The following is a 22,297-nucleotide window of genomic DNA, read 5'->3' as shown; positions in this document are numbered from 1 at the left end:
AGAAGACACGCTTGTGAGTGGGCAAGACAAATAATTTAGAGCCAGGTTGGTGACCAGTGGCCATAAATGCCTTTTCCTATACCAATACAGCAATGGGTTCTGATTAACGAAGACCTCTGTTGTGTCATCCAGATAGGCCTGCACCATCGACTCAAGGTTCTCCAGGGTTGCTCCACTTCGCGTACCATCTGTGGCCTTTGCATCACTGGAACGAGCAAACCCTTGATGAGTTAGCCAATCCGCTTCCGACAATATTATGGCTGGGCCTGGTGCAGGTGAGGATGATGATACGGTTGCTGGTGTCGTTAACGGCTGTGAGGGAAAGTGACTCCCTTCGGCCACAGATTCAGAAGTGGACCTTGACGTCGGATGGCCTGCTGATTCAGTAGTACTTCTGCCGGCTCCTTCAATTTTCTGCCGCTCTTTTTCGAACCGAGTGGCTGACAGAGCTAGCCAATGTTTGTACTTTGAAACATCTGCTTCATCAAAAGGAATGAATGCTTTGCTGGCCACGGTCTTTTTGTACCGTGGATCCAGAATAGTGGCACAGATGTAATGTTGTTCTGTATGTATTTTGTAAGCCTTCCATTGTCAACTAGGCGGCTTAATAACCTCTCCGCCAACTGATATGCGTCTTGCTTTTCAGCATCATCTCGGAACGTTGAAGACACCGCCTTCAGTTGGTGCTCTAGCATGCGCAACAATGGGATAGCTTTGCCCAAAGTACAGTCCTCCCTGCTGACTTCACGCGTGACGACCTCAAAAGGACGAAGCATGTCTGTCAGGCTTTTAACTAGCTTCCATTCCTCCAACTCTAGCCACATGTCTTTCATAGAAGAACCCAGCCCATAGACATACTGATTGATTACCACCCACTGCTCAGACAGACGCTCAAGCATGTAGAAGGTTGAGTTCCAACGTGTTACCACCTCCTGGATGAGTCCTCTGACTGGCAGTCTACGTTCACGTTGCATGTTCCTCAGCTGCTTCCGGGCCTTAAAAGAATGGCTGAAATGGGTGCAGATTCTTCGGCAGGTGGTCAGTAACTTGCTGACTGTCTTTTCTTTTTTCAAGAAATCTTGCACAACAATGTTAATACTGTGCGCCAAACACGGCACTCTGAAATAGTCACTGTCATGCATGGCCTTAACTATATTAGTGCCATTATCCGTGGAAACATAACCAATCATGCGCTTTCTTGAATGCAGCCATTGAAAGACCTTACTGTTAAACTCCTCCAAAATGTTTACTGCAGTATGAGATTTCTCCATGGCAAACATGGCTACTGTTGCATGTTTCCGAGTAGCTTGAAAAACTGTGTCCGTGTCAACACCTGCACGTAACTTGTCTGTAACCCCTGCAAAAGAGACCCAGTGTGCAGTGATGCACATGTAATCAAGGGATTGACAACTGGTCCACATGTCTGTTGTCAGGTGGATAGTGTGAACAGCACTCTTCTGCAAAGCTGCCCCAATCACCTCCAGCACATCTTGATGTAGTGCTGGAACCGCAACTCTGGCAAAATAGGACCGCTAGGAACCTTCCATTTAGGGCAGACTGTTGCCACAAATTCTCGAAAACCCACCCCTTCCACGAAAGTAAAAGGGAGAAGGTCCAGCGCTAACATTTTAGCCAGCATAGCATTATAAAGGCGTGCCGTTGGGTGGTTGCGTTCAAATGGCGCATTCGACCAAAAGATGTTTTTAATGGTGGGCTGGACCGTTCTACGGGATGATGATGATGCAGACTTCTTCAACCCAGTTAGGCTCATTGATGTACTTTTTCGCATTGGTGTATCTCCCAGACTCTTAGTGTGCCTCATACATGTTACAGGGGTAGAGGGTGTGCTGCTGCCAGGGGTACTGGGTGTACCAGAAAAAATGTCTGGCGCTTCTTCACTTCCCCCCCCCTGCACGATAAGCCCCTCGTCATCATCATCAGATGCAATATCAATGGATACATTTGGATTTGTTGTACTTTTGGCTCCCTGGATCTTTCTTAGGTGCGCATCCCAAACGATAGTGTGGTGTTTTTTGAGATGACCTCTCTGGCCTCCAGTGCCATAGTTGGTACCAAGCTTACCCCGACTAACTACTTGTTTACAAATCGAACACATTACCATGTTTTCCGCCTTTGTGCTAACACTAAAGAAGTCCCAATCTGGGGACTGGAGATGTCTGCTGGTGGTGGAAGTGCTACTTTCAGTTTCAATGCCAGATGAAGTGGAGGATGGGCGTTGCTGAAATTTACTCTGTTGTGCACTTATTACAGCACCACTACTTGAGGTAATGGAGGTCGAGCTGGATGGAGGTCCCTGCCGGCCCTTCTGACGAGAAAATATGGAAGCTGTAGGTGGTGTTGGTGTACTAGTTAACTGCGTTGGTGGTGGTACCAGTGCCATGCCCCCCACATCCCGGTCAGCAGCAATTCGGGATTAGGGTAAAATGTCTGTCTGCTGCATGCCCGCTGGGGCTGGAGTGACGTCTGTGATGACTGGGTCGTCGTCAGACTGCTCATCAGCATCAGAATACACCACTTCTTGTTCATCGTCATCACCCATAATTGAAAGCCTTGCGGGAACCTTCCTTTTAGGCTTAGCTACCTTTGTCGGCTCATGGCGTGCCTCACTCTCAGACTCAGAATGCATTGTTGTTGGTGGTGGGTTCCAATCTACATCAAGATCATCAGAAGGAAGGGGGCTTGAAGAAGAACTTGTAGTAGCCCTCCTTGATATTTTTCTTGCTGGGGGTCTGGAAGACAATGAATCATCAGGAGGAGTGGCTTCCTCTGATGATACCTTTGCTTGAATTTCGATTTCCTGATGCGCCCCTACTTCTGGAGGAACAAGCATTGTGGGCAGTTGTGCCGCGCCATGCGCCTCTAGTTGCGCCTCTCCTTGCTCCTCTCCTTGCTCCTGTCCTTGCGCCTGTCCTTGTGCCTCTTGCGCATGTACTTGGGCTTGTACTAGTTGCACCTGTGGTTGTTGTTGCGGCTGTGGTTGTTGAACACTCGTCAGATGAGTTGCACCCTGCGTTGATTGGATGCTACTTTCTTGCGATGAGCCAACATCTCTGGTCGATGATGATTGAGCAATTATTACAGTGGCTGCCTCTGTAGCACTCAAGGACTTGGACCTAACTTGGCGTGGTGGCACTGAGCCCAATGAAGTGGAGGTGCTGCTCCCAGCTTGGTCCCCAGCGGACCAAGCTGGCTGCAGGCCTGAGCACACTGCCTGGCTTCAAAATGGCCCCTTGACCCCCAGCAACATGGCCAGGCCCTGCCTGGACCAGGCCTCGAAATGGCCCCCACCCACATGGCCAGGCCCCAAGAACACCCCAAAAAGTAAAAAAACACACAATAATCACCACAATCCAATGCCATCCATGCCCTCAATGATGTTTAAATTCAAGACACCCCACAGAAAGACTTGGTCCATGCACCACTGAGTACCCCTGGGCATAATGGATGAAAGCAAGGCAAACTGGGTGCAGGCCTGAGCACACTGCCTGGCTTCAAAATGGCCCCATGACCCCCAGCAACATGGCCAGGGCCTGCCTGGACCAGGCCTCAAAATGGCCCCCACCCACATGGCCAGGCCCCAAGAACACCCCAAAAAGTCGAAAAACACACAAAAATCACCACAATCCAATGCCATCCATGCCCTCAGTGATGTTTACATTCAAGACACCCCACAGAAAGACTTGGTCCATGCACCACTGAGTACTCCTGGGCATAATGGAGGAAAGCAAGGCAAACTGGGTGCAGGCCTGAGCACACTGCCTGGCTTCAAAATGGCCCCTTGACCCCCAGCAACATGGCCAGGCCCTGCTTGGACCAGGCCTCAAAATGGCCCCCACCCACGTGACCAGGCCCCAACAACACGTCGAAAAACACACAAAAATCACCACAATCCAATGCCATCCATGCCCTCAATTATGTTTAAATTCAAGACACCCCCACAGAAAGACTTGGTCCATGCACCACTGAGTACCTCTGGGCATTAAGGATGAAAGCAAGGCGAACTGCGTGCAGGCCTGAGCACACTGCCTGGCTTCAAAATGGCCCCTTGACCCCCAGCCACATAGCCAGGCCCTGCCTGGACCAGGCTTCAAAAGGGCCCTCACCCACATGGCCAGGCCCCAAGAACACCCCCAAAAGTCGAAAAACACACAATAATCACCACAATCCAATGCCATCCATGCCCTCAATGATGTTTAAATTCAAGACACCCCAAAGAAAGACTTGGTCCATGCACCACTGAGTACCCCTGGGCATAATGGATGAAAGCAAGGCAAACTGGGTGCAGACCTGAGCACACTGCCTGGCTTCAAAATGGCCCCATGACCCCCAGCAACATGGCCAGGCCCTGCTTGGACCAGGCCTCAAAATGGCCCCCACCCACATGGCCAGGCCCCAAGAACACCCCAAAAAGTCAAAAAACACACAAAAATCACCACAATCCAATGCCATCCATGCCCTCAGTGATGTTTAAATTCAAGACACCCCACAGAAAGACTTGGTCCATGCACCACTGAGTACCCCTGGGCATAATGGATGAAAGCAAGGCAAACTGGGTGCAGGCCTGAGCACACTGCCTGGCTTCAAATTGGACCCTTGACCCCCAGCAACATGGCCAGGCCCTGCTTGGACCAGGCCTCAAAATGGCCCCCATCCACGTTGCCAGGCCCTAACAACACCCCAAAAAGTCGAAAAACACACAGAAATCACCACAATCCAATGTCATCCATGCCCTCAATGATGTTTAAATTCAAGACACCCCCACAGAAAGATATGGTCCATGCACCACTGAGTACCTCTGGGCATTAAGGATGAAAGCAAGGCAAACTGCGTGCAGGCCTGAGCACACTGCCTGGCTTCAAAATGGCCCCTTGACCCCCAGCCACATAGCCAGGCCCTGCCTGGACCAGGACTCAAAAGGGCCCCCACCCACATGGCCAGGCCCCAAGAACACCCCAAAAGGTAAAAAAACACACATAAATCACCACAATCCAATGCATCCATGCCCTCAATGATGTTGAAATTCAAGACACCCCACAGAAAGACTTGGTCCATGCACCACTCACTACCCCTGGGCCTACTGGCTAGTGAGGCTTTACAGGCAACCCCAAAATTTAAAAGAAACCACATATAACAGTGAGTTAAAATTCCATGACATAAATGAGATTTAAGTTCAACAAAACTCACAGAAACAGTTGTATCATGCACCCATGACTAACCCTGGGCCTACTGGATACTGTGGCTACCCAACAATATATATTTTTTAAAGTTGTGAAAAAGTTTTAAAATTGTAGTGGCAGCAACTGCAATGCCCCAAACAAACATCACAAACTTACTTGCAAAATCTCAAATCCAAAAGTGATCCAAACTCCAAAGTCCAAAAAGTCCTCAAATACAAATATCCAGCAGCAGCCACAAAAAGTAATCCTTCCAGCTCCAGATCCAAACGAAAAGTGACCAGGACATGGACAAAGCACTGGGAGGAGTCTGCTGGACAGGAACAGGACGTTGGAGACTCTGGGGCACTTCCTTCCTCCCACCCGCCCAAAAATGGACTCCTTGCACAAAAAAGTGCAGCCAAATGTCAATCTGAGTTATTGTGATCAAAATCATGATTTTCAGAAGGTTTATGCTGCCTGCGGTGGATTTCTTGTGCAGAATTGAAATTTTTGCAAGTTCGGGAACGTGAGCTGTTCAAATCTCCCGCCGGAAGTCAGCTGCGTGCCGCATCTACGGCGATGCGTGATCGCGGGCCCTTATGACGTACTCGCGTTGTTAAACTCTCGCTGTGCAAGATGGTGGGCCGCGATGACGTACTCGTGGTCGAAAAACTCTCGCGCAATCACGCAGCAAGATCCAAAATGGCGCAGCACATGCAAACAGGAAGGAAAACAACTCTTCGAACTCAGAATCACGGTAAGTCAACGCCGCGCGCGCGATATTGTATTTTTCAAGCGCGACCAAGCAAAAAAATCTGCTTGCGAATTTGCTGATTTTTAGGCAAATTCGCGGGATTCGCGGACCGCGAAATTGCCAAAAATCCGCAAAATCTGCGAACGGAAAGGATTTTGCGCCCACGCTTATTGTTATCCCTGGATGTTGTCTTTGGATATATCTTGGATCTGGCCGAGTTACTGTGAACCCTTGTGTCTTGTTCAGGAATCTATCTTGACAGTTATTCGTGTCTGTGGGCCAGATTAACCATTTTTCCATTCAGGATGTGTTCTGTTTTGTAGAAAAATATAATTTACGTCTACCTCCTCACCTGAAGTTAAATTACTATCAGGTTTGGGCTTAGGTATGGACGGTTTGTTTAAATCTTTTATCTTAGCCAGGCCAAGACAAGATGTCTGTTGAACAGTTTCATTTGAGAACATCATTTGTTCTGGGACGGTGCAGGCTCTGAACAATGCTTCTAAACCTTGTACCTGCCAGTCTTTTGTGCCCCAAACTGTTTTTGTCTCAATGTTGTCTTTCCAAAAGTCAAAGCCTAAAGTGGACAATTGAGCATAAAAGGCCGCAGAATGAATTTGTTTAGTATTTGTCAACATACTTTTCATGCCTGTCTTATTACCATTTTTAAAGTAAAAACTTTCTGGGTTTGTAACATTAAAACCTGTAAAATATGGAAATGTTCTAATAAATGTTTTAGAACTACCTTTTGGAGGTGTTGGGTATTGTTCCCATTGATTATAAGTTAAAACATTTCTAGGGTTTGCAGATTTATGCAAGTAATGATGGCCAAAATGATTAAAACAATACATTTCTTCATAATTTGATGAACCTTCTAAGTATTTATGTTTTCTAAATTTTGCTGACATTTCTAAGTCTGCCATCATGTTATTATCAGTTTCAAAGTCCCAATCATCAGAGAATGTGCTGGGTGAAACAAAATCACTCAAGGAAACCTTAAATTGGTGTGGAATTTTCAGCAGCTCGACAGGGCCATAAATGTCATAATCAGTTGTATCCCAAGCTATTCCACCAGGTAGAGGAACCACTGTGATGTTCACGGATGACAGGTCTCGTTGTTCACGATGAGATGATTTGTGTGGCTTCAGAAGCAAGTTGATGTTCCTACTTGCTGTGTCCATTTTAATGTGTTTTCCATCTATCAGCTTTCCCAAACTACTTAAAACTAGAATGACCCATAGCAGGAGATAAAATACACCTAATCCAATCCAAATTTCAACCCATGGTGAAACCAGATATGTTTTTGCAAGCTCTTGACCAAGTTCCGTTAATTTTTCCTTGAAAGTTTTATTTGGTGGCGTAGTTCCAGGTTCACTGGGATCCTCAGAAAAGTTATCAAAGTTGATAAAATAGCCAGAGGCAGTTCTGTCAATAGTTGGTATTGCATCCGGATTCTTTGAAATCGCTGGAGTTGCTCGTTCCCTTGACCTGTTTGTATAGTCAGATGCTACTTCATTTTAGACGGAGTTTCTTGACAAACTGTTATTTGGGTTTCAAGAGGCACAAGTTCCATGGCTTTGTTGCATAGTCCTTCTTTTCTCACTGTAGATTCTTCAAAGGTGATGAGTCTTTCAGTTTGAACCTCTTTTATAGAAGCAAGATTTGGTCTTCTGCTACATCTTGAGAGCCCACTGGCCCTACTACTTATTATCGGCCACATGGTGTGGTTTTACCAGGTCAATTGATACAGACCGGTTCTCCTTTCTTCCAGCAAGGGGCGGCAGTAGCACTGTTCTTGATCCGTGGATTGCTAGTACAGGTACTGGTTTTCTGTAAGAAGGCCCAAATTCCTTCTTGTCTGCTATTTTCTCCCTGACCAGATCCCCAATCTTTGAAATCCAGATAGGTCTTGCTGGGACAGGTGGTTTTTCTTCAGTGGTCGTTGGCTTTTCACTGGTGTTACTTAGACTTCTTCTTGTTTCATTTAAGTCCTGTAAAACAGCCAAATAATCTTTGATATCAAATGTTTTTTTTTCCACCACAGAAGTGTAATTCCACCCAGAGAAGGTTATTAAGCCTACGTTGGACATTTATTAGATGTTTGACCCACCCATCACCCGAACCTAATACCCTAGCTGTTATAGATTGCTTTATGTCACGTTTTTTTCTCCCCACAACCGAATTTCCCTCAGGATGGAATGGACTCGAAAATCGCAATGTAACGCCCAAGCTGGCCATGGCCTCCTTGTAAGCCCTAGAGCTAAAACCAGGACCCTGGTCAGAATGTAGCATGCCGATTGCGTATGTGCCGATAAAGACTCGCAAATCTTTTATAACAGTTCGGGCGTCAGCCGAGCGCTGAGGCCACATCCAGATGAATCTTGTCCTAGTATTTGTGGGACCGCTTTTGTCCATTGGGACATTTGAGCGTGGATAGTCTAATGCTATCTAACAATGGTGTCTGTACTGGGCTGGCTACACTGTAGTCAGGAATCTGGTAGTGTTCAAAGCTGTGGTATTTGTACAGTCATCGCAATTACTTCCGAATTCGTATACGTGAGCTTTCATCCCTGGCCACCAGTACATCTCTTCTAATTCTAATAGAGATTTAGAGATCCCTTGATGTATCAGACCCTCTCCCATATGTGCTTCATGAATCAGAGCACTTCTCCGGTTCCTGTTTGGAATTACCCTATCCCTCACTCCAGGGATTCGAGCAAAAGGAACAGAGTTTGTATCAATTATGTATGTATATTTGAGTGGATAATTTAGAGGTAACGCGACTCCGCTGCCTTTGCTCATGGCATTGACAGCGAGCATGGTTTCACCGTCTATTGTTGTTTTTGAACGATTGATTGTAGCTACGGAAGCCGTTTGCACAGCTGCCTTCGCGGCTTCATCAGCCAATGAATTCTCTTCAACGTGAATGCCATCACGCTGATGACTCAGTGTATGGATCACGTGAGTCTTTTGTATTTCTTTCGGTAAAAGAGCTACTTGTTTCCAAAGCATTTTATGCTTGATTGTGCCACCCTTTGCGTCTTTAAAACCATTTTGAACCCAATTCTGCAGATATTCATTGTAAGACTGGACACAGTAATACGAATCGCGCACTATAAGTGTGGGGAACTCGCGATCTGTATTTTCAAGCGCCATCTTGAAGCCTGTAGTTCAGCTCGCTGAGCTGTACAGTCTCCTAGAGATTGAGTTTTTGTGACCATAGGTCGGAATTTACCATTGCGACAGCGACCTTTAACAATCGCGCATGCTGCACTATAAGCTTGTTTTTCCCCAATTGCGGACTGTGCTGATCCGTCTGTATATATTATACAGCCGTAATGTTCTAGAGGTAGAATTTCAGTAGGCAGAGGACGTTCTTGTTCGTATTGGAGAGAATCTTGTGTTTTCAAGTAAGGGTCAAAAATGTATTCAACGTCTGTTGCAGCTAGAGAATTAACCCATTGTATCCATCTCGGATGTAGAGCTTTTGTATTTGTAATGCTTGCCTTTGTCACTGCCTCTAAGGCAGGTACAGGTGTAACGACTTTAATGCGTATACCCTGTGCGAAGGCTCTCTCCTTTGCTACCGCAGTTTGAACCGCTGTCAGAATTTTTTCTGTTGAAGTGAATTTTATTTCAGCTTCAGCTTGTGTGTACAAGTGTGACTTGTAAGCTATTGGTACCTTTTCACCTTCATTAAAGTTAGGTATGTGAATCTGCATCTCCCTGGGATGATTCGGATTACAAGGTTACGTACATTGTCGCATGTTTGTAAGTGTGTTGTTGCCAACAAGTATGTTTGTACTGAACACAACATTTCTGTGTGTTTTTGAGTCCAATTAGTAGGTTTGAAATCAGGTTTGATTAGTTCATAGAGAGGCTTAACCCTTTTGGCGTAATTCAGAAAGTAAGTTCTTCCGAAGTTTAGGAATCCTAGAATTGACTTTAAGTTTTTCAGCGTTTTTTGAGGTTGGAGCAGCGCACATTTTTCTAAAAAGTGGCTGCTAGGCTTTTGCCTTCACTTGAAAGTTCGTATCCCAAGAATAGGACTTTGAGGTGGGCAATTCTTGATTTTTTAAAGTTGAATTTATACCCTTCAGAGACGAATCCAAGAATTATGGTGTTCACCCTGTTCAAGTGCCTGTCCAAATCATCATCTGTAAGATAGATGTCATCGACATAAGATAATGCCTCATCATCATACGTTTGTAGTAACACTGTTACTCTGGCTGAAAATAACCCTGGACTATTCTTGAATCCTTGAGGGAGACGGCAAAATTGATGCTGTGTCCCCATTATTGAGAAAGCGGTTAAATACCTGCTTTCTGGTGCGATATTTTGACAGAAGAAACCGTTTGAAATGTCTAATGTCGTTTTGTATTTTTTGCGAACTATGTTATTCATCAGTGCTGCACTGTGTGCATTTGTACTGCAAAAGTTTTGCAACAAGAGTTTAAATGTCTGTAATCCAAAACTGGACGAAATGATTCGTCTGGTTTGGAGACAGGAAACAAAGGGTTGTTAATGGACAAGGTGCCTGTTTCAATCACCCCCTGGTATTCAAGTTGAACTAAGATCTCCTTGACTTGTTTTTTAGCTTTCTGCTTTACTGGGTACTGCCTCTGAGCAGTAGGTTGATTTTTTTACTGGATTTTATGGTGAGGAGAGTCCTCATCCCATCCAACATGATTTTTATATAATTCTGGAGCCTGGGCCACGGCCCATTTTCTGGCATAGGTGTATTTTTTATGAATAGGAATATGGTTTGAGAAGGCTGGCATAATGATTTCTTCACCATGTGGGCACTCCCTGACAAATTCAGGTGGCCAGTCTTTTTCAGCCAGAAGGATGTCATAACCCTTAGATAGTTTTTCCCAAAAGAGTGCTTTTATTATTTTTAGTTATGTCCCCCTCTATCCGGAGTGTTACTTCATATAACTTATGGGGTAAACTAACCCTGGTGTCGGCAGTTTCAACCTGAATGCATTCATTCAGATCCACTGTCTCCAGATGATCTTTCAGGATCCTGCGAGCTATGGTGACCTCTGCTGCGCTGTCCAGCATTGTCTTGGCCCACTCCCCATTCTTGAGTTGTGTCCTCAAGATCCTCGGCATGTCTGATTTTAATACTTGCTACCTTCTTTTTGGAGAATTGAGTTTTCCTAATTTTTGGAACATGTTGATTGTCTTTGGACTTCATGCGTTCTTCTTTGTGTTCTGATCGTCCTCTTCTTTCGGATTTCTGCGAGGGAGTCTGTAAGGTACGAGAGGATCGTGTATCAGTATCTTGATATCTATCAGGTTTTCTTAAATTATCCCTATTTCTAAGGTTATACCTCTTTTCAGAGTTCTCCTTTTGAGGAGATCTACCTCTGGACTAAGAGCGCTTCTCTTTAGGAAGTGACTGCCTACTATTTTCCCATTTCTTTTTAGGGGTAGTTAGATTGTTTTTGATAAAAAACTTTTTCAGGATTTTCTGTTAGTTCGGGCTTTACAGGTTTCCCTCCCAAACTATCTCTTCCTAGTCCTTCATAGGATTTTTCAATAATTCTGACAAGTTCATACGGTTGCTCAGTAATATCTAGTTCTTTTAATTTTTGGCGGATTGTCACGGATGCTGCTTCACCTTTAATGTTAGCTAATAAAATAGCTGAAACTTGTTTGAAATCTTTCAGTAATTTCATACCAAGATTCAAGGCTGGTTCTGGACCGTATTCATTTTGAATCTGTCTCAGAACGTCTGGTATCCCCGCCATAGACGGGACACCATGTGTTTTTGTGTAAATTGAAGCAAAGACTGTACCCCAAGTGTCACAGTCCTCAACGTGTGGTGCAATCCCCATTTGTAAACAGATTGTTAGAATCCTGTGTTTCTCATGAGGTGTACTATCGGGAAATACTGCCTCTATTTGAGTAATTTTCTGGGCTAACCAGAATGGAATTTGTTCCCTTTTTGCGGGCAACTTACTGATGACTGACTATATAGTCTGTGGTGTGATTTTGTTTGTGTTCCCCTGATGAGGGGTGTGCCTTGGAATTATTATAGCAGGTTGGACTGTTAAAGTCCGCATGACATATTGTACCAATTGTCTATGTATTTTAACTAATTGTTTTAGCTGAGCTAACAGTTCTACATCTGACATTCTCTCAATGTCAGGATGTGGTGTATAGCTGGCTAGTACTGGCCATGTTGCTCCTGGTCTACCTAGTGGACCGAGCCTGGTAATGCGATTTTGATGTTGTAGGGCGCCTTTAAGCCAGAGCTGATGCTCTTGGTAAGTTAGTGGAATTTGAATGTCCTCGAAAGGAACGTATTCCGCTGGATGTTCCTCTGTCTTATAGAAGTCGAACACATGTGTTGTAGGATTTGCTTGTGGAAAGACAATCCATGAATAGAATGCCTCTGTCTGACGATATTCATGTGCCTCTATGACAAATATGACTCTACCACATCTTGCTGATAGGCCATTTTCTATAAGCTTTATAGCTATGGTTTTCCTTACGTTTTGCGGGATGATTATAGCATCCACGTCGTCATGTCGGAAACCTGTAGTGTCAAAACCTGGTTGGTTTGCTTTTACTGCAGTTCCACTGCCCCCAGGATTGTCTTTGTCTGACATTTTGTTTAAGAAGTTTGCATAGCAAGTTTCAAGGAAATAAAGATAAGGTGCACAATATTTTGGAACACTGTATCCTTCAACGTTGAACAAACCAAAAACTAATAAATACGATTTTTCGTCCTACTCAGTTTTATGGCGGATATTTTATCCTTTAACCCACTCCAGGCGTCTATTGGAGTATTTACTGGTAAAGGGGTCTCTGTGAAAAGCACAACTGAGTTACTCTAGCCGCATCGCTGCGGCGGCTTTTCCCGCTGTGTGTGGCGTTTTTCAAAAACCCGCGTTACATGACGAGCTGAGCTCGTCATCAGCATACGAGCGCCGTAGCTGATGACGAGCTGAGCTCGTCATCAGCAGCGAAGAGGTTAATATCTAGCGTTAAATTAGTGCCTTACCAAACGTTGGGCGCCATGTAGTGTAGTTCCTATATTCCCAATAGGCTCTGCGCATTGGAATAATATATCCATAGGTTAGACGTAGGACTGAGGTCTACTAGGTCTCTATCGAATATATTAGACTTAATTGTGAGTGCCAGCTAGCTCAGAGGTCACTAGAAACTTTCTTGAAGAAACAAGAAGGGATTAGTTTCTGACAACCGCATAAACATGACAACTTTGTTTCTCCAAGATAAAACGTATCTTCAGAGTCGTGGAAACAATAGATAGATATTTCACTCAGTCAATCGTGCATGCTTCGTTTCACCAGAGGTGCAGAGAAATAGATAGACGGGCGTTTTCGATAAAAAGGTTTTATTGAACAGTCTTCTTTCTCAAGCATAAGAAATGAACTGCTACAATCGTAATACTGGTTGTAAAATATAATGCATACAGTATAAAGAGTAGAATAAAATAATACTGTAAGAGCATTGTATAGTTCCTAAACCATAGATAAATACATACATAAATAATGTAGGCTTAAAGTACTCAACTGGTGCTTCTACAATACGCCTACCCCGATGTACCTAACCTAAGCTTAGTACGAGGGAAGAAGTAAGTGAGGTGTAGCGTAAATGTAGTATTCTTTTGCCAAGAATGTGTCCAAGATTTCTCTTAGGGTCTAATCAGCTCCGTACCTTTGTTTGGAATGAAGAAGGTCAGGCTCAGGAATCGATTTCCCAGCAACCTGCAAGGGTAGCTTGGAAACACGGGAGCTGGATTTCTCGGCAGGAGAAAAGACAGCGTCTCTCTCAGTGCGTCTGCTGGAGGGTCGGCTTCCTTCGGCACTTGCTGTAGCAGGATGCGTCGGGCAAGTAGATAGTCGAACTGCTCCAAACCACCGTGTTTGCTAAGGCAAGTGTGGGCATATTTATACCTTGAAGTTGCAGAGTTTGACGTAAAGGTGGACATAATAACGTCATTAAAGACTCTCAGTTCTTTGAAAACTCCATGAGTCCTTGGACAAGTCAGTTCTCGAGCAAGGGAAAGTCCCTAGCTGCTGAATCCTTGTAGTTTTCGGAACTAGTGGAAGTAGCCCTGCCGTATTTTGACTGCATGAGCTATGACTAAATATGGTTATGATTCTTATGCCTATATAAGGACATAGTGATTTATACCTATATAAGGGCATGATTCAGGAAATTTACAATAGTGTCCTAAAATGGTTCACTTTGGCCAAGGTTCTATCCACCCTGGTTCCCGGTAACTAGATGGTGGTGCTGGGACTGCAGGATGTTTACTTTCACATCCCTGTCCTGCAGGCCCAAAGATAGTACCTGTGGTTCAAGGGCAGCAAAGGGCACTTTCATTTGTCTGTGCTCTATTTCGGTTTTACCAACAAAGCTGATGTTGGTGGTCTCGGTCCATCTTCGGAGATCAGAGGTACCAATCTTCATCTCCGTTGATAACTGGCTGTTGAGACAGGTTCACTACAGTCACAGACCAGCTCCAGATGAGGGAGAACCTCATTGTCAGGGTTCTTGCTCAACCTGCTGACGTCACATCTGATTCCTTCCCAGAGGCTTCCCTTCATTAGAGCCTCCGGACCAATGTGTCCAGGATATTCAGGCTATTGTACTGATGTTACAGTCTCTGTCCTGGGTCTCAGTGAGGATGGCTCTGAGTCTACTTGGCCTGCTAGCCTCCTGCATCCTCCTCACCGACCATCCAAGATGACACATGCTAGCTCTGCTTTGAAATTTGAAATATAAGTGGACCAGCACCAGGAGAACCTGTTGGACTCCATGTAGGTGTCACAGAAGACTGCAAAACATCTGCAGTGGTGACAGCTCAACTTCAATTAGACCAGTGGCAGACCCATCTCTCTACCCCACCCAGAGTTAAGAGTGGTAAGAGACACAACTCTACTGGGTTGGAGAGAAGTGGAGCTCAGAGGACTCTGTCTCTAGTGGAGGTTGGATGCTGGTCTCTGGGGGAGATCTGCCTCCACATCAACTTTCTGGAGCTGGGCTTGGGTTTGAAAGCATTCCTGTCCCACATTATAGGAAGGCTGGTGCAGGTTCTCATGGAAAACACCATGTGATTCTGCAACAAACTGGGTAAGACAGGGGCCTGGGCCTTGTTCCAGGATGCTCTATAGCTCTGTAACTGGCTAAATCGTCTGGGAATTTCTCTGGTGGTACCCTACCCGGTAGGATCTCTAAATTTCAAGGCAGCTGAACTCATCTTACAATGGCAATGATGGATCATGAATGGCACGTGGTGCAGAGCACTTCCAACAATGGAGAGTACCAAGGCTCATTCTTTTCCCCACCACTGAGAACATGCAATGTACATGCTTTTGTGTGCTTCTCAAGAAGGCTATCCAAACGAACTGCATTATACATAGAGTTAAACATGGTACTCCTGTATGCCTTTTCGAGTTCTGAAGAAGATTAGAAATGAGCATGCCCAAGTCATCCTAGAGCCACCGGATTGGGCCATGAGAGTGTAGAACCAGTCATTTCTGGGCTTGAGTATCTGCTCTACAGGCTGCCGTTTTGGGAGGACCTTCTATTGCAGCAGTAGTGGAGGGCCTTTCACCTGGGACTGTGCAAACTACACTGCCATGCAAGGAGATTGGGTGGCAAAAGTTAACCTCCTTTCACCTCCCTTCCAAAGTCATTGATGTCATCAGTATTTGAGTGAGCTGGGTGTTGTGATAAGTTTGTGTCTCTGTGCAGTCTTCTATTATGGGCCATAACTGTTAGATCTATTGTTGTTTGTTCTGACTTTTCCCCAGCAAGGACCTGTTGAGGACACTGTTAAAGTTTATTTGTTGGCCCTTTCTGGCTTTTTATGTTTGCCAGACCAGCCGTCCTTGTTCAATTGAATACTTGTGATACGTTTCCTCAAAGATTTGCAACACATGTTTCTGTCTAAGCCCTTTGGTATACCACAGTGGGTCTTAAATGGGATTTTCACTTTTCCTGTGTGAATCCCCTTTTAACCAAAGCACAGTTTCCCATTACGCCTCCTTTCCTTATAAACAGTCTTTTTTGTTGGGATAAAATCCGCCAATGGGGTGAGTGAGCTTCAAATACTCTTGTTCTAGTCTCCGTATGCCCCTTTTTCTAGACAAAATGGTGTTAAGAACTCGAGCAGCTTTGAGGGGGCAGAGCTTGCCCGGCTGGAAGATGGCCATCTTGATCTAGAGCTCCGCCACACGCCGCTGCTATCCGCCAGTATTCAGAGTTCCATTAGCCCAGACTGTTGCGGTGGCGACGGATCTGCATTCCTGAGGTCTCGGGGCTACGAAGACTTCTTCAACGGATTCCTGCTGGGGGTGAACAGTTGCTGCGTGGTGCGGCCTACTGCCCATGCTTGCTATGGGAGGAGCCTGCAGTGTTTCCTGCTCTCTGGGCCGGTGTCGATGTTTCGGAGCTGTCGGATTCCCCGGCTGCGACTGCTGCTGCTGTTGAAATCCTGGGCTGACTGGCGGTCTCCGAGTGGTGCCTCTGCGCTGCTGCTGTTGTGGTGTCTCTCTTGCTGCGGCGTGGCCTTGATCCACGCGGGGACTGCCGGATCTGTGCCTGCGAGGTGGTGCGGCTGGCGTGAGCACGGCGCAGCTGGCGGCAGCCCTGTGGGCCTTGGACCTGCGTTCGACCGGAGCTGCTGCCTTGCAGGGTGCCCTGCGGAGGTGAGACATTCCTAGGCTGGTCTGCGGGGAGGCCGGCTCTGTACCTGTTCCGCTGAGCGCTGCGCAGCCTCCCTTACGGCCTAGTTTGACATCTTGCTCCTCGCTCTGTGCCTGGCCCAAGGGGTTCCCTAAGGTGTGGTCTGTGCCCCCCATGTGCACAGCCTTGCAACGTGCTGGAAGTGTCCTCGTGCCCAGTGGTGTGAAAACTTGCGCACCGCAGGGAGTTCCTGATTTTGGCCTTCGGACTCGCATACCTGTGACGCCACGACGCGGGCTGCTGGTCCTAGCTTGGGGCTCACTTCTTTCTGGTGCTGCCTGGCCTATTCTAGCTGATATCATCGCCTTTGTGCTGGCGCATGTTCTGCTAGGCCCCCTCTCTCCTTGCTAGCTTGGCAGACGGGTGTGTGGTGGCCGTCTCCCCATTGCTATTGAGTTTGCCTTATCTTATTGTATTGGCTCTGACAACTTGGCCCCCCTCATTCCCAGTGCCAATCTTGCAGCCAGATCTGGTGAGTGAGCTTCTGGGCTGCCCGCTGTGTGGTGAATTTTGCAATGGGGAAGCCTGACAAGTCCCAACCCAAGCTCAACTTTTAGCAGCGCAAGTCTCGGCCCTGCGAAGAGGTGGCGGACAATGCGCTCTCTGAGTCGGAGGCCCCTGCTGACAATCCAGTTGGCGACATCAAACCGATCATCGTGTCCATGCAGCAGCGTCTCACCGCCATTGACTCTAAAATAGACATGCTGGCCTACAGGACGGACAGAATGTCTGAGAGGGTCAATAAGCTCTCCGAGCGCATAAACATGGCAGAGTGCCGCATCACAGATCTAGAGGAGGCCCAATCTGACGCTGGTGGCACACAGAAGCACGTTGAGTGCACATTGACCGCACTGCAGGACAGAGCTGAGGATCTGGAGGCCCGGTTGCGACGCAGTAACATCCGTATCACAGGCCTGGCGGAGTCTACAGCGATGGGCAATATGGAGACATTTGTGGAAAAATTGCTCATTTCTCTCCTAGGCGCAGACACTTTTCTTACCTATTTGTTGTGGAGAGGGCGCACTGATCACTTGGCCCTCACCCCCAACCTAGAGCCCCACCTTGGCCTATAATAGCAAAACTCTCAAACTACCGGAACAGAGATACTGCGCTGCGCAAGGCGAGAAAACTGGGAACTTTGTACTATGAGGGCGCCTCCATCCCTCTGTTCCCAGATTTCACCCTGAAGGTACAGGAGGCCAGACAGCAGTTCATTCCCCTAAAACTTAACTGCGTAATCAGCACATAGAGTAAGCTATGTTATATCCGGCAGGTCTCAAGGTCTTATTTGATGGTAAGCCCAGGATTTACTCAGACCCCCAGTTCCTACAGAAAGCATTCAGGGATTGGGAGAAAACTGGCAAGCGTGGAAAGGGTCAGAATGGCACTCCTCTTCTGAATGATGTTCCCGGTATCCTCGATGACAATGACTGAGGAGATATACAATTATCATCAGTGTAGTGCTGATTCGTTGCAGTTTTTGTAATGGTTCTACAAAGTTATAAAGTTATATGTGCATTTCTAGCATGATTAGCAGGCCGGGTAACCTGTTTAGATGGATAAGGTATTGTGTGCTTGCACTAGGCCCTCTTCTCCTTCACTACACTACTCCCCCTCTTGTTTTCCTTTGGATTGAGGTGGCACGGTTCTACATGACTTCTTATGGGGGAAGACCCCTAGTGATTTACTAGTATCAACATGACACATATTTACTTGCTGTTTGTTACTGTTGTATTGCTGCATGTCACTTCTTATGGAGCTTTATAAATAGCATGCAGTGTTGTGGCTGTGGGTTGGATAAGTTTGTACCGCTGGGTAACATCTGCCCCACTGCGTTAACCGCTTTATTACTTCTTGTTTCTGGTTTTTTTTAATTATTCATGATGTGAATTCTCTTTTGGTTTGATTTCTTTTTTTTCCTTTTATAGATCACATGTTCACCTTTCGTATTCATGTTGGGAAGTGCGGGTGGTGGGTCTTCAGATGAGGGTCACACTTTGTGTATTTGTGGGCTCCATGACAGAGTCTAAGGCTAGGGCTAGTCTGCTCAAATGAATGACCTTCATGACATGGAATGTTCGGGGGTTAAACGACCACCGCAAGGTGTGGAAAATCATTGCTTATCTGAAACGTGAAGAGATTGACGTGGCATTGCTTCAGGAGATGATGAAGCACTTGCCTACATGAGCAGTTTGCTGCACCGTGTAGCAAGTGTGGTATGAACGATAAAATATAGTTGGGCAAAAATGCTGCTAAAAGCACAATATTGTGCCACCAAATGTCACGTATTGTGCGGCAAAATGCCCTTGACTATGCCGCAATATACTGGAGGGTCTCCAGCTGGGGTGTGCGCTTCTTACCGGTAGCAGATTGGTGAGTGCCTCTCATGCGGCTTGTTTCACTTCCCATTCTAGAGGTGTGTTGACATGGCTCAACCGCAAGGTAGGTCTCAAGTTAGAACAATTGGTGACGGACCCTACAGGCAGATATGTTGTGTCTAGATGCTATAGCCCGGAGTGGGAATTTTTGATTGTCAACTCCTATGATCCAAACTATGACGATCCGGGGTCATATCATTCTCTTTTTGCATTACTCAAGGATTGCTGTTCCCTTTCGATATTCTGGTTTGGGATTTTAATTGTATATTGGATACAACTCCATTTTTGTGGCGCTTTCCTCCTTATTCAATATTAGATACTGTTTTTCACTCCGAGCTGAGCGATGCGATCTCTGAATTCTTCGATATCAATGTGGGCTCGGTCGACTCCTTCTCTACGGTTTGTTAGGCGTTCAAGGTTTTAATTAGAGGTGTTGTCATTAATAAACATGCAGGCTTTCTCTGGCCCATTCTCTGGCCCATTCTCTGTCAATCTTGCTTTGCTGGAGGCACGTCTGTCGGACCTTGAGGGACGTTTGTCTCTCAATAATGACCCCGATTTACATGAGTAACTCAAGGCCACACTAGCTGAATTCCATGAGGAGGCTGACAGTGAGGTCAAACATATGGGCAAGTATGCGTCAGCCAGAGCTTATGGTGAGTCTGACCAGCCGGGCTCAGTGCTGGCGGAAGTGGCCCGCTGCCATCTAGACTCTGGGGGCATTGTTGAACTGGAGGGCAATGATGGGTCGATCCTGATGGAACATACTAAAATCAATGATCAGTTCCGCTCCTATTACCAAGAGCTCTATTGCTCTAAACTTACCCCAAGCGATGATGAAATTTCTCACTATTTGGAATATATACAGCTCCCTTGGCTACAGAACTGGCAGAGTGAGTTCTTGATGCGCCCCATTGAGGCGGCGAAGGTTCGGCTCGATCTGGGGTTGATGCGTGAGGGCAACGCCCCCGGGCTGGATGGTCTTACGGTCACATTCTATAAGGGTTTTGGTGACGTTCTGATTCCGCATCTGATATATTTATTTCACGAGATAGCCGCAAACTGTATAATGCCTTCTTCCATGCGCGAGGCGTTGATCATTACTCTGTTGACACCAGATAAAGACCCTTGTAGGTGCCCCTCTTATCGCCCGCTCTCACACTTAACGTGGACACCAAACTTTACGCGAACATTTTAGCTAATCGTCTGTTGCCGCTACTCCCTCAGTTGATTGACCCTGAACAGGCCGGGTTCATTCCGGGACGGACGCTATCACTAAATCTCTGCACAGTTTTTGGGGCCCTGCAGCATGTTCGCCCTAAGGTCAAGGCTGCTGCATTTTTCTTCAGATGCCGAAAAGGCTTTTGATTCGATTGAATGGAAGTTTATGCATGCTGTGCTGCGGCGAATGGGGGTCGGGGAGGTCTATTTGCAATTGGTCTTGGTACTATATAATTCCCTAGTAGCTCCAGTGCGTACGGGCGATGTAGTCTCTGCCCCGTTTCAAATTTCGAGTGCTACCCGACGAGGGTGCCCGCTGTCCCCGTTATTATATGCAGTTGCTGCTGAACCCCTGCTGCGGCCATTGCGTGAATATCACGGGCACAGGGGTCTTTGTTTTCCTCATTACAATCTCATCACTTCTGCTTATGCTGATGATACGCTTTTATATATCTGTGATCCTGATATCCATCTATCCCCCGTGATATGCGAGGTGCTGCGCTTTAGAGGTCTCTCTGGCCTAAAGATTAATTGGGATAAATCCATATTGTGCCCACTGACGCCTTCCACGGTACAGTTTTCGCTTGACTTCCAACTACAATGGACCACCGACCCGGTGCGCTACTTGCGTTTTGAAGTTTATTCCGATCCGATAAGCTAATTACGGTAAAGTGATTGATAAGCTTGGTGAAGACATACACAGGTGGATACACCTTCCATTGTCTTTGGCTGGCAGAGTCTCTTTGATGAAGACGGTTGTGCTTCCTCTCCTGCTCTTTCTTTTTGTTAATATTCCAATAGCGGTGCCCCAGCATCTGTTTTGAGAACTCCGGTCTCTGATGACCAAATTAGTGTGGGCTGGTAAGTCCCCTAGAGTCGCCTTGGATACTCTCATGCTCCCGTACACGGCTGGGGGATCTTGAACTGTATTACAGGGCCGCTCAGGCCTCTCATGCATACAGTTGGGTGCACGGGCCCCACGATCTACCTCACGGTCAGATCGAGAGGGTTGCCACTGCCCCGCACTCCCTGCCTCGCTTCCTAACGCAGGCCCCTACGAGATGTTTCGGTATACTTGACTCGATCAATTCTGTTGTTCATGCATGGAATGCTTTGCTTAGAATGTATTCTGGGGCGCAATTGTATTCGCCCCGGATGCTTGTGGAGTGGTGCCAATGGTTTGCACTCAGCTTGGAGAAGGGGACCCTGGAATCCCTCAACAGACTATGGGTGATTTGTTTAAGCACGGGCGGGTAGGTACTTGGGAAGATGTAGCAGGCGCTGATAATTAGCACTTGGTACGGACGAGATTCCACTTATTCAGAACCCGGCATGCTATGCGGGCTGTACTTGGGGAAGAGTTACTAGAACCCTTGGACATCCCTCCTCTGACTGCACTCTGGAGTGCACAGACCCCGTGCAAGCTGATCTCCACTATATGCCTCGGCCTTGGCCACTAAGACTTCTTCTCTTAGCAAGGTTAGACAGGCCTGGCAGTTAGAAATTGGCGTCCCTATTATGGATAATATGTGGTTCTACTGTTGCGAAGTCACCCGAACGATTTCTATTAATGGTCGTCGTAGGCTGGCCCATTTTACATTTTTTTAAAGAGTCTATTACTCCCCTCTGCACCTTTTTGGGTATGGTTTGCTTGACACCGATAACTGTTGTATGCCACAAGCTGTTTTTTTTTTATCTGGCTTGGCAGTGCCCACAGGTGGAACATTACTGGGTGAAGATTTTTCAGAAGCTAATATAATTGGGCTCTCCCTTGCTTCGAATCCCTTGTTGGTGCGCCTAGGCAAAACTATGCCCCTTAAGAAAAATGTGCGTAAATTGGTGGCAATGGGTCTTCTCCTGACCAAGCGAAGGCTAGCGATGCAATGGATGAGGGGCCCTGTGCCCTCTGTGACAGAGTTGGAACATGATATGGTTTATTGCAACACCCAATCAGATGTCTATAACCAAATGCTTCCTCCTTGTATCCGCCAGAAGAGTTTTTGGGGTTTGTTCGCTCAATATCGTGTTGCTCAGCG

Source organism: Lissotriton vulgaris, chromosome 5 (genome assembly GCF_964263255.1).
Source record: "Lissotriton vulgaris chromosome 5, aLisVul1.2, whole genome shotgun sequence".
In the NCBI taxonomy this organism is placed as follows: Eukaryota; Metazoa; Chordata; class Amphibia; order Caudata; family Salamandridae; genus Lissotriton; species Lissotriton vulgaris.
The sequence above is the reverse complement of the archived record's forward strand: the minus strand, read 5'-3'. Positions refer to the sequence as shown.